This window comes from Henckelia pumila, chromosome 4 (genome assembly GCF_033568475.1).
Source record: "Henckelia pumila isolate YLH828 chromosome 4, ASM3356847v2, whole genome shotgun sequence".
Taxonomy (NCBI): Eukaryota; Viridiplantae; Streptophyta; class Magnoliopsida; order Lamiales; family Gesneriaceae; genus Henckelia; species Henckelia pumila.
In genome coordinates, this window is record NC_133123.1 from 126,780,381 (window position 1) to 126,798,150 (window position 17,770).

The 17,770-nt window shown below is 33.7% G+C and overlaps 1 long non-coding RNA gene across 1 annotated transcript; it reads left to right on the forward strand.

Annotated features, from left to right (window-relative positions):
• The first annotated feature begins 13,565 nt into the window (after window positions 1-13,565).
• Window positions 13,566-15,922, forward strand: LOC140865171 (uncharacterized). The gene is made up of 2 exons (XR_012144495.1): window positions 13,566-13,766; window positions 13,861-15,922. It is a non-coding gene; the product is annotated as an uncharacterized lncRNA (long non-coding RNA).
• The last annotated feature ends 1,848 nt before the right edge of the window (window positions 15,923-17,770 follow it).

Below are 17,770 nucleotides of genomic sequence, written 5' to 3' on the forward strand. Positions count from 1 at the left end.
ATTATATTTTATTAAATAATAATAATAATAATTACTAAATTCAGATTAATAATTATAATAGTTTTATTATAAAGATAATTTTATAATTATTAATAGGCTATAAATAGTTATATATTTTTTTATTGTTTTTAAATAATAATTATAATAAATATTTTTTAACTTATAATAGATATTTTTGAATAGCTACTATTTTGGATTTTAATGAAAACATTATTTGATAATTAAAAATAATCCGATTCCATTCTGATTTTATTTTTTTGGTACCAATCATTTGAATGGAATAAACTTACCATTCCATTCCTATTCTTATTCCATTCCAAACTTGATTTCATTCCAACTCTATTCCAATCAAGTATATCAATCATGCCCCAAGTATTTTAATTTTTTTGAAAAGCGAATCATTATCTAATATGCACACACTTAGTCAATTTGACTTTATCATAATAATTGATTTTACAAAAACATGCTCACAAAATGTATCTATCAAGTGTGTACAAACCACAGACAAAGTTGAAAATACACAATGAAAAACTTTGACCTTGGTTTCACTTTTTATAATTGATATAGATTGGTAGCATAGGTATTGGCTTTAGTAGTTTTTTGGTTCTGAAATTGGAGAAGGTGACAATGTCTAGTGACCTATATAAATTTTATTGTTGCTTCTTGGCTATGTCTAAATTCATGAGTAGGTGAAGATATATAGTGGACGTTAACTTTTATACTGCTTCTTTCCAGTCGATTTTTGTATCACTAACAATTCATTGTCTCTAATTTAACATAGGGCATAACAAGTAGTCTCATGCAAACTTCCACTATATCCGATTACATCTTGGGAGGAGAAGGTGATCTTTTCAAGGCGCCTGAACCAGTAATCGAAGAACCAATCATGGGAATCGATCCAATGACCGCTGCCATTTCAATGATTTCTTGTGGTGAGAACATCATATCCCCACAACCATTGACTGCGTCGGATATCGAATCATCCGTCAAGAGTGGTCATATCCTCAGTGATGTTTTTTACGAATGCAAGAAGGATCTTTTAGCCAAAGAAGGGAATGAAACACCTCTATCTGATGTCTTAAGTATCGAAATTCCTGCTGTGAAGACAGATGGAATCTCCAATGTCGATGGCTCGTTCCAGAAGAGTGTTAGTTCTAGCTGTCTGAGTTCAATGGAGTATGTACATGAGGCTTCATTGAGGCCAAATTTTCTCGATCTCCCTGTTATGGGATGCCAAGAGCGTACAGTGATGGAGACATAAAGGTTCAAAATCACTTACTTTATTGTTTATCCTCTTTACAAGCAAGCTACTCATGCACATCAACGATTCCTTTTTTTTTTCTTCATGATAAGATTGATTTGTGTCCAAATAGAATATTTTCTAACCATATGAAAGGATAAAACAACCCAAGAAATGTGGCTCCATGTTCGGTCAAAATATAAGCTGAAAACTCAGTAATATCTTGTCTAATCTCAGATCATGGAAGAAGTCTAAATGGCCCTATACGATTATGCATCAATTTTGTTAGCAACTTGAGTTATCTTTTTTTTTTAAACGACTGGAGATGTGAAATACTATCCAATGGTGGTACCCATTCTGTGGGTTGACCAAGTCCCGGAAGTGGTCTCACACAAATAAATGATAGTATTTATCCCCTAATTGTTTTCATGATTCAAGTCCATATGCATGCAACGGTTCTATGACAAAGTCTGCGAACTAAGAAAGGTTTAGATGTTTGTGTCCTCTTCAACAGGATGGGGCACGGTTCATTGATTCTGAGTTTTTATGACAGACTCAGGTTATCCAAATCTCACACACACAAATGATAGTATTCCTCTGTTGAAATAATTGAATGGATATTAATTGGCCACGTTTTGCTTTGGAATTATCCATTTAATGTTGTAGGCCGCCGCCTTCCTTGAATATATACATGTTCACAAGTTTTTGCTACTAAAAAAATTCATGCAACATGACCCTGCATATTTATTATGCTCAACCAATCTTATATAACAAATGTATGGCTGCTATTTAAGCTGTCGTTTTCTTATAAGCATGTGCATGTACCCAAATGTCTATATGATGGAAGTCTGATGTCTTAATATATATATACGTCTTTGAACTCTCGTCAGCTTCAAGAAATATATATTCTCTCTCGTTCGTTTCTAAGCTACCGCACTTTTGCTCCATCATAAGCTGTTGTGTTCTTGCTCATGCATGATTCTCAATTTTCTTCTCGTGCATGCTATACCTTGTCTCACTTCTGAGTTTGTTCTCTGTTTATTTCTGAGCTACTGATTTTCTACTCTTGCTCGGGTTTTGAAAGTTTACGTGATATCGTTATGGTAAAATATCAGTTCGTCGGTGTAGTACCTTCGTGCTAGGTGACTACAGGATTTTACCATTGTATCCTGGGAAACAGACGTCCGTCGTGATCCTTCGAGCACATCCGGGAGGGGATGAATCTGTTGTAAGGAAACTGTAATATTACAGGCCTCGGTTATGTTCACATACTCATAATATTTTCTGATTTGAAGAAAATGTTCACGTAATAGTTTTGGTCAACAAGCTTAAAACAGATCCTTCGTCGTTTCGTTACGTGAATCAACTTCAGCTATGGAAGCTTATTCAACTCACTTGAATGCTACAAAAGTAACTCCTCCTGCTGCTACGATGCCTCTGACCCATGCCGACATGCCTGAAAAATTCGAAGGCTTGAATTTCAAAAGGTGGCAACAAAAGATGTTGTTTTTACCTAACCACTTTGAATCTAGAAAATTTCCTCTCTGAGGATGCTCCCAAATCTGTTGAGGGAGATGTGCATACTACGAGTGCTGTTGATGCATGACACCATTCAGATTTCTTGTGTAGAAATTATATAATGAATGGTTTGGCTGATTCGCTGTACAATGTGTATAGTGAGAAACAGACGGCCCGAGATCTGTGGAAGTCTTTGGATCGGAAATATAAAACCAAAGATGCCGGGGCTAAGAAGTTTATTGTTGGTAGATTCTTGGACTACAAGATGGTCGACTCTAAATCAGTGATCAGTCAAGTTCAGGAACTCTAAGTGATCTTACATGATATACATGCGGAGGGCATGATGATAAGTGAAACCTTCCAAGTGGCAGCTATTATTGAAAAACTGCCTCCGGTTTGGAAGGATTTTAAGAATTATTTGAAACACAAAAGAAAGGAAATGAATGTGGAAGAACTTGTTGTCAGGCTTCGTATTGAAGAAGACAACAAGGGTTCTGAGAAAAGATTTTTTAATCTTGATGTCGCAAAAGTTAATGTGATCGAGCACAGTCAAAGCTCAAAGATCAAGAAAAACACTGGTAAATTTGGAAGAGATTCCAAGTTGGGTCCCAAGAAAGACAAGTTCAAAAGAAAATTTTCTGGGAAAGGTTACAACTGTGGCGATCCGGGTCACAAGGCTTCTGAGTGCAAGAAACCAAAGAAAAATAAGGAGATAAATATGGTGGAGTCTATGTCTCAAGAGGTTTCTAAAATGAATCTTTGTGCTGTTATTTCTGAAGTGAATTTGGTGGGTTCAAACCCAAGAGAATTGTGGATTGACACTGGTGCCACTCGCCATGTGTGCTCCGATAAAGAGATATTTGCAATTCTTGATGAGTTCGAGAATGGTAAAAAGGTGTACATGAAAAACTATGCTACATCTGACATCAAGGGACAAGGAAAGGTTATTTTGAAAATGACTTCTGGAAAAGAGCTGACTCTTAACAATGTGTTATATGTGCCAGAAATTCAAAAGAATTTGGTGTCCGGTTTGATTTTAAATAAGCATGGCTTCCATATTGTGTTTGAGTCAGACAAAGTTGTTTTATCAAAATATGGAATGTTTGTCGGAAAGGGTTATGTTTGTAATGGCTTATTTAATCTCAATGTAATAACTATTAAGCCGAAAATTAATAAAGTGAATGCTTCTATTTATTTGCTTGAGTCTTCCAATTTGTGGCATGGTAGACTAGAACATGTTAATTATGATACAATTCGTAGATTAATTAACTTGAAATACATACCCACTTTTCATATTGATAAAACCACAAATGTGAAACTTGTGTTGAAGCAAAGTTAACAAGATCATCTTTCCAAACTATTGAAAGAAATAGTGAACCACTTGATTTAATTCACACCAATGTATGTGATTTAAAAGGAGTGCCCACACGCGGTGGAAATAAATACTTCATTACTTTTGTTGATGATAGCACAAAATATTGTTATGTATATCTTCTTAAAAGTAAAGATGAAGCTATTGAAAAGTTTGTCCACTACAAAAGTGAAGTTGAAAACCAACTTAACAAGAAAACTAAGGTGCTAAAAAATGATCGTGGAGGTGAATATGAATCACCATTTGCTGAGTTTTGTACTCAACATGGCATAAAACACGAAAGAACTGCACCTTACTCTCCTCAGCAAAATGGGGTTTCAGAGAGGAAAAATCGTACTTTGAAAAAAAATGATGAATGCACTGTTATTGAGTTCTGGTTTACCACAAAACCTGTGGGGGGAAGCTGTTTTAACAGCTAATTACCTTTTAAATAAGATACCCCAAAAAAAGCAAGATAAAAGTCCATATGAATTATGGAAAGGAAGAACACCTTCTTATCAATATTTGCGAGTGTGGTGGTGTCTTTCTAAAGTAGTTGTACCTACTACGAAAAAGGTAAAGATTGGACCTAAAACTGTTGATTGTATTTTCAGTGGATATGCACACAACAGTAGTGCTTATCGTTTCCTTGTATATGAATCTCAAATACCTGATATTCATAAGAATACGATAATGGAATCGAGAAATTCTTTGTTTTTTGAACATGTGTTCCCTTGTAAATCTAAGGAAGAACCAAGTTCATCCAAAATATCACACAAGGAAATGGAACAAGAAGTTAACCACGAGGTTGAACCTAGACGAAGCAAAAGATCTAGGACTGAGAAATCATTTGGTCCAGATTTTATCACTTTCATGTTGGAAAGTGAAACTCAAAGCTTCAAGGAAGCTATGAATTCATCTGAAGGACCTCAATGGAAAGAAGCTATAAATTCTGAAATAGAATCCATTTTGCAAAATCATACATGGAAACTAGTGGACCTTTCTCCAGGAAGCAAATCATTAGGTTATAAATGGATTTTTAAACGGAAAATGAAATTAGATGGAACAATAGAAAAGTATAAAGCGAGATTGGTAATCAAGGGTTACCGTCAACGTGAAGGGCTTGATTATTTTGACACTTATTCTTCAGTCACGAGAATAACTTCAATCCGAGTGATACTTGCAATTGCCGCATTGTGGAATCTTGAAGTACACCAAATGGATGTAAAGACTTCTTTTCAAAATGGAGATTTAGAAGAAAAAATTTACATGGAACAACCTGAGGGATTTTCTGCACCTGGGCAAGAAAATAAGGTTTGTAAATTGGTGAAGTCTCTGTATGGTTTAAAACAAATACCAAAACAATGACATGAAAAATTTGACAAAGTCATACTGGAAAATGGATTCAAAATCAATGAGTGTGACAAATATGTATACGTTAATACCATTGAAAGTAGATATGTCATTTTATGTCTTTACGTAGATCTATTATTGGTACTAAATGGGTTTTTAGGAATAAACTTGATGAATATTGTACTATCACTAGAAATAAAGCTAGACTTGTAGCAAAAGAATAGCCGAGAAGAAGGCATAGATTATGATGAGACTTATGCGCTTGATACTAGACTAGAATCCATTCGCATACTATTTGATTTTTCTTGCTCTAGAAATTTCAAGTTATTTGAAATGGATGATAAAATCGTATTTTTAAATGGTGATTTAAAAGAAAAATTTTATATTGAGCAGCCTGATGGCTTTGTTGATCCTTTATTGCCTGATCATGTGTTTAGACTAAATAAAGTCTTGTATGGTTTAAAACAAGCACCTCGAGCTTGGTATGAAAAACTATCAACTTTCTTTCTTTCAAATGGTTTTTCAAGAGGAAAGATTGATATTAATTTGTTTACCAAACATGATAAAGATAATTTATTGATTGTGCAAATCTATGTTGATGACATAATTTTTTGTTCTACTAATGAAACTCTCTGTCAAGAATTCTCTAAATTGATGCAGGATCACTTCGAGATAATTGGGGAACCCAACTATTTCCTCGGATTTAAAATCAAGCAATGCAAGGATGGCTTCTTTGTGAACCAAAGCAAGTACATCAAGGAGATTCTGAAGAAGTTTGTGATGGAGAACACAAAATCATCATCCACAATGATGAGCACAACAATCAGACTCGACAAGGATGAAAATGGTAAATCTGTAGATCAATCTTCCTTCCGTAGTATGATTGACTCCTTATTATATGCTACTGCTAGTAGACCGAACATTATGTTTAGTGTTTTTTGTGTGCACGATTTCAATCATGTCCAAAGGAATCACATTTGTTCACCTTAAAACGCATTTTTAAATATCTTTCAAATACTCCAAATCTCGGCTTGTGATATTCGAAAAATTCTTTCTTTGATTTAAAAGCGTACTGTGATGCCGACTTTTGTGGATACAAGGTGGACAGGAAAAGCACTAGTGGAACTTGTTTCTTTTTAGGAAACTATTTAGTCTCTTGGTTTTCCGAAAAACAAAATTGTGTTGCGTTGTCAACGACAGAAGCCGAATATATGGCTGCCGGTAGTTTTTGTGCGTAAATTCTTTGGATGAAGCATCAATTGCTCGACTATGGTGTATCTTTTTCAAAAATCCCTATTTTTTGTGACAACACTAGCGCCATATGTCTTACAAAAAATCCGATTCAACATTCGCGCACCAAATATATTGACATTCGTCATCATTTTATTCGTGACCACATCGAATAAAATGAAGTTGGAGTTCAATATGTTGGCACTAAAAATCAAATTGCCAACATTTTTACAAAATCACTAGATGAAAATACTTTTATTCGTTTGCGTGGTGAACTTGACATGATTGAGTTGTAATCGCTTGTAGACATAATTTTAAATTTAATGTCATATTAAGGGGGATCTTAATATAAAATTCGAGCAATTTAATTTTGAATAATACAAACTAATTGTATTTATTCAATATTACACGCTCATATTTTGTTAATTATGAGAATTTATATGTTGCTTGAAATTTTCTAGTTTTGTATTTAATTTTCCAGTCTTTTTGATTATCACAAAAAAGGGGGGAGAGTTAGTATGGTTAAATTCATGGAGAATAAAATCGGTTATTTGATAAACAAACTCTTTTTAACTAATTGTTTAATTTAGGGAGAGTTTTATTCATGCAATTATATTGTGCAAATTTAAATTGTTTATTTAATATTGTACATTTATTTCTCCTATTTAAACAAGTTTTGTAATCATAAAAAAGGGGGATATTGTTACGCCTTAAAAATATACAAATATCGTGTTATGAGATTAATGTTTTTAATGCATTAACAAGTCTCATAATATAATGTTTTGATGATTACAAAACTCAGTTAATTGTTACTAACTGTTTAAAGTAAAATTTTGCAAATTAGATATTTATTAACAATTAAATTATTGGGAACTATTTTGAAGCTATAAATGTATTTATGAAGTCTCGTATTGCTCATTGAATGGATGGAACATTGTTATGTGGATATGAAGAAAAGGACAAGAAGAAGCCAAAGTATGGAGCATCAACTTTCGAAAATTACGGAGAATTTTATATACATTTAAATCCGATCTTGACCAATCATAGTCAAGATTAGGATGTTTTCAAACATCTGTCAAAATTTCAGATCAATCCAATGGCTAGATATTGAGTTATGATTTTTCCACATATGTCGCGCAGTACCTATTTCTGCAGAACATGAAGTAAAGGATGAAAAATCAAATTTAAAAAATAACTGGGAATGTTTGATATACCCAAATCCAATCTCCTTTTGTCAAAATCCAGTTTAGGATGTTATTAACCTTCTGTCAAAATTTCAGCTTAATCCAATGGATGGATTGTGAGATATGAATTTTTCAAAAGTACCGCGTAGAACAAGAAGCGAAAATATGATGAAGCGACTTCCAAAAATTACTGGACGTGTTTGAGTCCTAAAAATCCAATCTCTACAGTTCACAATGATTTAAGGATGTTTTGAAGCTTCTGTCCAAATTTCAGCTTGATCCGATGATTAGATTGTGAGAAACAAAATTTTGAAATTTGTCGCGCAGTACCAACCTGTGCAGAACGGAAGCTCTGATGCAGTATCGGAGGTTCCGATCTGCACAGACAAACATTCTGCAGAATATTCCCGACACACGCTCCTCGGCCTGAACGGAAGCTCCGACGCAGCAACAGAAGATCCGATGTGTTGGCGCCCAAAAATAATTGAATTTGAATTGTGACATAACGGAAGCTCCGATGCAACAACGGAAGCTTCGATTGCACCCGAATTTGCAACTATAAATAGAGGCATTTTGAGGCCATTTGATGCATCCCAACTCATTCCACTTCTCTTACAAGCATTTTTCTCATCCAAGTGCTCTATAAAAGATATATTCGATATATTCGAGAGTTGTTTGTAAAAATATTTTGTGAGTTGGTTGTGCTATCGTTGTAAACACTTGAGTGTGAAGCCAATTGTATTGTGCGATTACTGAGGCTATCTTTGGAGCCCTTAAGGCCAAGTGTGTTGAGTTGTATCGGCTATCCTTGGAGTCATCAAGGCCAAGAGGCGCGGTGATCGTGTTGTTGTTCGAAGCTTTCGAAGTGCTAGTGGATAATTGGTTAATCGATCTTAACCAAGAAGGGGAGACGTAGACGATTTATCGTAGAACTTCCATAAACATATCATATCTATTTTATTGGTTTATTTACATTATGCATTTATTTATTGCATTTATATTTGATTGCTTTAATTTTTTCGCTTGCGTATTTGCATAATCACTTTAAATTGATAAAGTTGTCAATAGAACCTAAATTTTCCCCATTATGTTCTAACAGTAATCGAGTCACTGCCGGTAAAGAGTCCAACTCAATAATCCAAGGCTGTCGTGAAAATCGTATAGCCATGAGAATCCACTCACAAATAGCATAAAGCTCTGCAATATGAGAAGTATATGAACCTGACAAGCAGCACACAACACCAAATAACACCACACCATCCTTATCCCGACCAACAACCCCCACACCAAAGTAAGGTATATGAGGATGCACTGCGCCATCAACATTAATCTTAATAAACACCGGCATCGGTGCAATCCAATTATGTTGGCAGATTGCTTTCACTTATGCTAATTTGACATAATAAGTAAAATTATTAGTTTTTATTATAAAATTATTAGTTTTTATACTTAAAGTGTTGATTTGTAAGATATATAATTTGATAAAAAAAATATTTTTTTATAAACGATATTAAATATTAATTTTTATGTTAAAAATATTAATTTTATACTATATCATTGTTTTAAAAAGCATCGCTTAGGAGGATCGGGTGCCGTGGGCGGGTTCAAATCCGCCTAGATAATTAAAAAAATTAGAAATGAAAATAAAAGAAAGAGGAATGAAAAGTCGAGAGAGGAACGAAAAGTCGAGCGAGAAACATTGAAAGTTGAAATAGGAGGAGGAAACTCTGCAGAACGAGGGAGAGAGAGTAAACTTGGGCATCAATCTTCAATTATTCATACTTTGCCGCCGATCGTGGCGTCCCCTTTCACTTCGCCGCTGATCGTGGCCACTTTTATGTCGCCGCCGACCGCCATCACCCTCCCGCCAGCCATAGCTCCAGATTTGAGTTGTGATTTGTGAAGAGAGAAGAAGCCTTTAATTTGAGCGTGTGTAATTTCTTTTAAAGGGAAAGATTTGACTTTTGATAGAGATTGATAATGTGAGCTAAACACCTTTACTCATGTATTCCTTTTCTATTAATTTATTGAATGCCCTAAAAGCTTCATTGCTTTATTGTTGCAAACCACAACACCCCTCAGCTTATTATAATAATAATTATTATTGTTATTATTACAATTTTACAAAAATGTCATACAAAAATAAGACATAAAATTATATTTTTATAGAAAAAATCATAAATACCCAAAAATATTTATTATTTAAGCTTAAAAAAAAATCGCCTAGGGCCTCTAGGCGATGGGTCACCGTCCGCTTACCACTTAATGTTTTTTAGAACATTGATTAAGAGTATCAGTTTTTATTCTAAAAATGTTACTTCCAAATTACGCTAATATGTGTACAATAAAGTATTTGACTAAAACAGAAAAATAGATCACAATCTTCTTAACTTCGTATTTGAAATGTTTCGTATGTGTTTTTAAATTGTGATTGCTATCATGATACCCCTTTCTTTGCACAGTGGATGAACTTCTTGACAAATGAGAGTTTTCACCCACCTCTGCTATTTTGTCTGCCACATTAAAAGAAAGTGGTGGTACGTACAAAACCGGAGAAGTAGCATAAGGGAAGCTATTTGATGAGCCTATCGATTGTCCATGTTGTACAAACTACAATGCACCGTGAATGCAGAAGATGAAAGATTAGAGAATGTTGAAGTCATCCCGGAATTTGATTTCATTTTACTCCAAATCATTGAGTTTTTCACCGGAATTTGCTTTCAGTTTCGCTCCAAATCATTCAATTTTCCCCATATTTGAGGTCAAAATACGAAAATTTACTCACTTTCTTTTGAAATCCAACAATATCTCTCACTTTTTAAAAATAAAATAAAATTCTTACAAGACAACATACAATACGAATTTTTTTCCCTCATTCTTGATGAAAATATCCCCAAATTTATCCCCAACCATAAAATGCTAATCCACTGACCATAATATTGCAGATCAGTTGCTAATCATTGTGAATTGTTTCTGGAACGTGAAAATCTTTTTGAAGAACCATTATTTCAAATATTTAAGGCACTATTTTAGGTTATTACAAATTTGCACCAAAAAATTGCATTATAGTGTTTGATTTAGTGTAATTGTTTTTATTCTTTTCAAATGAGCGATTCTTTGAGTTTTGTTATGATTTTAGTGATTATATTAAATTTTCGTGTCATCATGTGAATTGTAAATTTATTGGTCAATCTCTGATTTTTTGATATGTAAGTGGGAATATTGGAGCTCATTTACTGCAATTTTGGGATGTAGTAGCTGAAATTTTTTGTTGTTCCTGATTATAATGATTTAATTCCTAATGATAATGGTTTTAGTGTTGCATTATGACTTAGATATTGATATTTTTATCATTAAAATAAAAATGATCTGCTTGAATTTGTTATTGTGTACTATATTTTTGTGTGTAATGTGTTATATGAATGAATGTAAAATTTTCAATTTAGATCTTATTGTATTGAATGTAAATTTTTTTTAATAATTTGATACTAGAAGTGGTTCTTGAAATATTTAATTTTTTGGTTACTACAAATACAAGAAACAGATTTTTGTTATTTCAATCTTCACTGGGTGTAGCTTGATGTATATTTTTGTGAGCCTGAGAACAATGTGCTGAAATTTTACAAGAAGCCATGATTCGTCAATACGTATCTTCAATACCATTTGAGAAATATTCAAATTTTGTATCAATGCATTCTATTCGACGAGTTCAATTTTTCTCGGACAGACATCCTTAGATTATCAAGGTAGTTGAATGACTATTTAAGGGAATTCATCATGCTTATTGTTTGTAATATTTAGTAGATAATTTTGTGAAGCTAATAATACTACATTATTTATTATTTTTTAATTTTATTAAAATTTTCATACACGATTTTATCTTTTTAACTCAATGTAAATTATTTTGCTTCATTTAGGTGTTGAGAAGTTACCGTTGTCATAACAAAAATATTGGGCTTTCATAATCAAGAAACGACGTATGCTCCATCTTTACATTTGCACATGAGAAAGTGGTTACTAGAAGTTGGATCGAGCACGACTTTACGCTTGATTTGATGATTATTTGGAACACATTGTTGTTTTATGTTAATTTGAGTTCTGGTTATAGTGTACTCTTATGTATTGTATTCTCTTGTGTTGTCATATCCTGTGAATCTAGTTCGTGAGTAGTTTATTTTGAAGTCGTTTGGTCGAAACTTATTTTTGTGTTTATGGATGATGATAGACACTTGAATGATGTGTACTTTCAATGATTAATTTATGAAATGTGTTCCTTGTTTAATTTACTTTTTATTTAAATTTCAATGTTTGATTTATGATTTGAGGCGCAATCAATGTTTGATTTATGATTAAGACACATTTTCTATGTAGTGATGCAGAGCAGGTCATAATGATATTTTTTTTTTTTTTGTATTGTGAGGGTAAAATGTAATTTTATTATCATAAATCAGATAGATTTTTTTGTATTAAATGCACGTACCACTAGTACCACGTATTAACACTTATGTGACTAGTCTCTGTCTTTATATCCTTGAACTTGACACATTAGAACATAAATAAAAACCGGTAATTCAATATACTCGATATTTTAATTTTAATTCATTTTAACTCGACAATTTGAATCATATAGTACCAAAAAAGTGAGTTTCATACTGCCTCAAAATAATGAGTCATAAAATTGTGTCATGTTGGCCTAAGAACGAGTATTTCATTCTCAATTGTCTATTTGTTTATTCCATGAATGTAGTAATAAAAATCTAATCTACTAAATCGCATGCATTAAACTTGATAAATATTAGAATGTATTATTTTTAAGTTTAATTGATTTAAATTTCTTATTTGAATTACGTGTTATTAAAATATTAATTATTTATTTAAAGGATTTTAATTTTACTAACTATAAAATGAATTTTTTTAATTGTTTAATTTTACTCATTTAAATTATTTTATTATACTACTTATTTGTTTTAAAGATTATAAAGGTTTAAGCCTGTTTATTTAAATGATGTAAATTATTTAGTTTGTTCGTTTAAATGAGATTAATTATTTCGTTTACTTATTAAAAATTACTCGAGCTTATGGGATAATATTTAAATGATTTTAACTATTAAACTTATTTATTTAAATATTTTGACTGTCCAACTTATTTATTTTAAATAACATAAGTTTAACGGTTAACTACATTAAATTATTTTAAATTTCTAGCTTATTTATTTAAATTCTTTTTAATTTTCCAAATCATTTTAAAGGTTTTTATTTTTGCTTGTGTACTTATTTAAATTATTTTTAAACGTTATCCTAGTTACTTAAAATTATTTTAACCGCTCTATTTATTATTTAAATATTTTATTTATCGTTGTGATATCAAAACATTTAAGTATTGAAAATTAGAATTTTAAAACCCAATAAATATAATTAAATATTTAATTCTTAAATTTTATACAATTAAGTGTTTGCGGGAATTTAGATCTAACATTTTTACACTCACCATTTAAAGCACTACCCGTAATATATTATGCTTATATTTCTTACGCACTTTAAAATACATGTTGGCTCGGTCCAATTTTTATTTTTCCCGTACCCCAGTACACGGCCCGAAAGAAGTAAATTCTCCCACCCAAGTTCACGGCCCATTGAAGAACCTCTCTAGCCCAATTTTGGCCCATAATGATTCCCCCTCCTCCAAGAATCAGACAAGGCCCTCTCGTTTTCTTCCTGCCCATTTCCTCACGCGATCGGATTCTCAGGATTCCCCTTCCATTCCAGTTTCCGGCCGCCGCTAGCAGCCATCCTTCCCGGCGAAGCACCTCTCCAGGCAGGCTAATCGAGCTCCATCTCCCCTTTTTCCAGCGATCACAGCTCAATATTATGGGATTTCTTTGGCCACCAGGTAGATTACTATGTTGTGTGCTCGTTTTTCTTGCTTTTACTGCGTGCATTTTTGAATTTCTGGAGTTATTGGAATATGTTCGGATTTTTCCCAGGTTCAATAGACGGCAGTCGAGTTCCTGCCTTATACCTTATCTGTGCGTGCCTTTCTCAGATTTCCAGGGGAGTTTTATACATACTCATGATCGTTACGTATTGATTTTATTGTGTTGGATGGTTTGTGAGTCGTGAGTCTCGGTTATTGCCCCTTCCCCATCTGCCCTGTTTCGAAATCTTGCATTGTGTTTGAAAACGTGATGTTCGAGTCCTGTGTCTCCCTTTGGTTACTTGTTTGAGATTTTTTTAAATTACCATTTGGGCATCTTGATGCTTGTAGCGTGCCTTGATTGCTTCGTTCCAACCTTAAGGCAGTATGTTTGTCTCTGTCTTTGTGTGGTTTGGATGGGTGATTTAGAGGCTACCATGGGTGAGAACGTAGCTCACATGGTAGCGCTTAGGTTGTGATGTATTGGATAGCAAATTGGAAGTGAAAGGCTGATGTTTTGGGTGTTGAATAAGGGAACGGTTTGAGGGGCAGGGGTTGCCCACTTGGGGGAAAGCTGTTCTAATGGTTTAAAGAGGGTCTTTGGGTGGTCATGCGGTTAGGTTATAAGCTGGAAACTTGGAGTAACTTGGGTTGAAGGTCTAAGAGAGGTCCAAGTAGGAAGAGTTGCACTGTATTCTGCCAAGAAGCAGGGGCTGTCCGGTAATGGTTGATCAAGGCGGGGTTGAACTCATGTTTTAGCTAAGGGCACGGGTTTGGGAATAGCCTAGGATGTTAGGGAAACGTCGGTTTAAGCGGGAACTAATTCGGTTAAGTTTTGGTCAATTTCTAGGCTATTGGTTGTTGAGGCACATAATATAGTTGCTAGGTATTGCTGCCCAGAAACTTACTGCCAAGAACTATGGGGTAAGAATGGTACTTCGAGGATGAACTTCTAGCTAAGTATAGAGGGCATGTGAACTGTGTTTTCAGGCGGAATTCGTTTTGACTAAGAATTGCATAAGTTATAAGTTCTGCAAGTGGTTTGATCGGGATACGTCTTAAGTGCCAAAAAGTAAAGTTTAGATTCTTAACCATGGTTTGCCACCTAAATCACCATCCATGTCAACCGTCTTACTTCATTCATTTGAGTATCGAGTAAAATATTAGTAAAGAAGGTCATTTTCTTGAATTTAGTCCAAATATCTAAGTCTAGTCAAGAAAGAAAATATTTTGAACAAGGAAAGTTGATTGTGCCAAGACGGGCAATGTCGGTTGGGGGATGCCTCAACTCACTTGCCAAACGACGGGTAGTGTGCGGCCGGGAGACATCCCGGAATCCCTACCAAATCGACGGGTAGTGTGCGGCCGGGAGAAATCTCGGAACCCCTACCAAACATGTTTTAAGGGGCAATGTCGCGTCGTGAGAGATCTCGACGTCTTTTCAGCATAGTATACTGCATCCATTGATCGATCAAAACAAAGGGTTACAATCAATGATCTAAGTCTTCAGTTCAGTTTATCAGTTTACAGTTCAGTTTATCAGTTTATCAGTTTACAGTTCAATTTATTAGCTTATCAGTCTATCAGTTTATGGTTCAGCTTATTCGTTCTCCGTTCAGTCTTTTCAGTCCTCATGATCAATCTTGTTATGCCCTTCAGTTGAGTTTATTTTCAGTCAATTAGATTCAGTCATGCATGCAATGTTATCAAGTACTCCCTTTTGTTAAAGATTCAGTTAGAAAAAGACAATGTATTTTCAGTATAAGCTATTTTTAATTGTGTGCACATGTATATTTATTATTCGTTATTTCACCCCATATTCTTGTTGAGTCTTTAGGCTCATACATCTGCTTGATGCAGGTGAGGCGGATTTCACAGGGATTGAAGGGCAGGACCTCCAGTGTTTATAGCATCTGGCAGAGCACACCCAATGACCGTCGCTTCCTTTACATTTCCGCATTTTAGATATTTGTAATAATGAATAGTTCTCATTTATTTAACTTTCAGTTGTTAGCATGATGTGATTCCATACAATCGATACTAGGAGTGTAAACTTGTTATTCCCTACTCACTTTTGTTTTGTTGGGATTGCACCCAAACAGATGTTTATGCATTTGGCGTCATGTTTCTTACCTTTGAGAGTCTTTCTTTTTATTTTGAAATGCTGATTTGAGACAGGTTGGGTTAAGCATTTACAGATAGATCATCGCGAATTTTTTTTTTTTTTTGAAAACTTTTCTACAAATATTAATAATAATATCCCGAAATTTCTTTTTCTCATTTAATTAATTAGTCTAGAGGTAAGGGTCGTTTCAATAAATGTCTGGGATTGTTCCAAATATATTTGAAATTATCCCAAATCGGGGACAATACTAGGGCAAATCCAGAAAATAAACATGTGGTGACTAAAATTTTTGAAAAGTCAATGCATAAGCAGAATGAAAACCCCTTTTCGTCTCTTGTATCCCACTATTTTCAAAAAAAGAGAAAAAATATAGGCATAATACATATATATATATATATTTAATAATTGGGAAACAATTATTAATTAGGCCCAGGCTAAATTACTAATTAGATAGGGCCAATACGTTTTGTTTATTTTGCTTGCGGAAGTCAATTTAGCCCAAGCAAACAATACCATTGTCTCTAGTTTAAAGTTTGGGCTAAAGACATAAAATTTATATATCTATAAATATCTAATATACCTATCTAGTTGGGCCAAAGCAGCCACACCTTGAATTCACCCCTAGACAATACATGTGTCTCGTATATTTGACAAAGTTTGTGCATGTCCAAAGAATGAGTATCTCATTCCAGATTGTCTATGTGCTTATCCCACAAGTATCCAAGATTGTTCCAAATATATTTGAAATTGTCTCAAATCGAAGACAATTCGAAACTAATTTACTATCACTTGGAAAGGTCGATCATAGTGGCCCTACATTTTTTTTTTTGAGAAATAGAACGTTATGTGCTTAATTGAGACACATTTGTACTCTTCTAGCTCATGTGTTGTGGCATACCTCATGATCACACATATTTTTTTAATAGTGGAATTCAAATACATGTGTCGTATTTGAATGATGTAATCGATGCCAAAATATCATAATCAACATTTTTTGAAATTTAGAATTATATTTAATTATGCAATTGTATACATTGAGCAGTGAACGATATCACCACATGTGATCTTATTGAATAATGAACGATGCATTCATCTCGTGCATTTGAAAAAGTAGTGGCACATAGTATTAGATGACCAACATAAAGTTTAATTGAGCGATACTAAATATTGGATGACAAATAATGAAAAGTCATCATGAGCATAATTAAATTTAGACATTATGCAATAAATGATATCAATATATATGTGATCTTATTGAATAATGAGCAATGCATTCATCTTCTACATTTGACAAGTAGTGCACATGACATTGGATTATCAACACAAATATTGAAACGACTCTAACCTCTACTTTAAATTAATTAATAAAGAAAAAGTTTGCCATGACTTGTTTGAAAATACAAAATCCCACCTGCCTCAACTCAGCAGGTCAAAAATAGAATCCACTACCTGTGCCAGCAAACAAACGAATAGACGCCCAAAAGAAAAAAAACAAATACGATAAACATAAGGTTTCGAAAATACAACATCCGAAAGTTCAACAATTTGACTTATACATATACCCACAAAAAATTCTATAAATCCTTAAGCTTACATTTATCCAATCAACAAAAATGAAAGACTTTAGAGCAATAAAGTAAACTTTTGCGGAAGTTTAGTATAGGTCGGAGGGATGTGCCATGCCCGCTTCGCAGTCCACTCGATTGTCCTGCCCCTCGATCTCACCAATAATCAAACCTGCACCAAGCAAGCGTAGTGAGTCTAATGACTCAACAAGTATAAACTTTGTAATAACAATGGTTAAAATACATGCGGGAATACTTAAAGTACTGTACATATAATACCTTGAAACTTA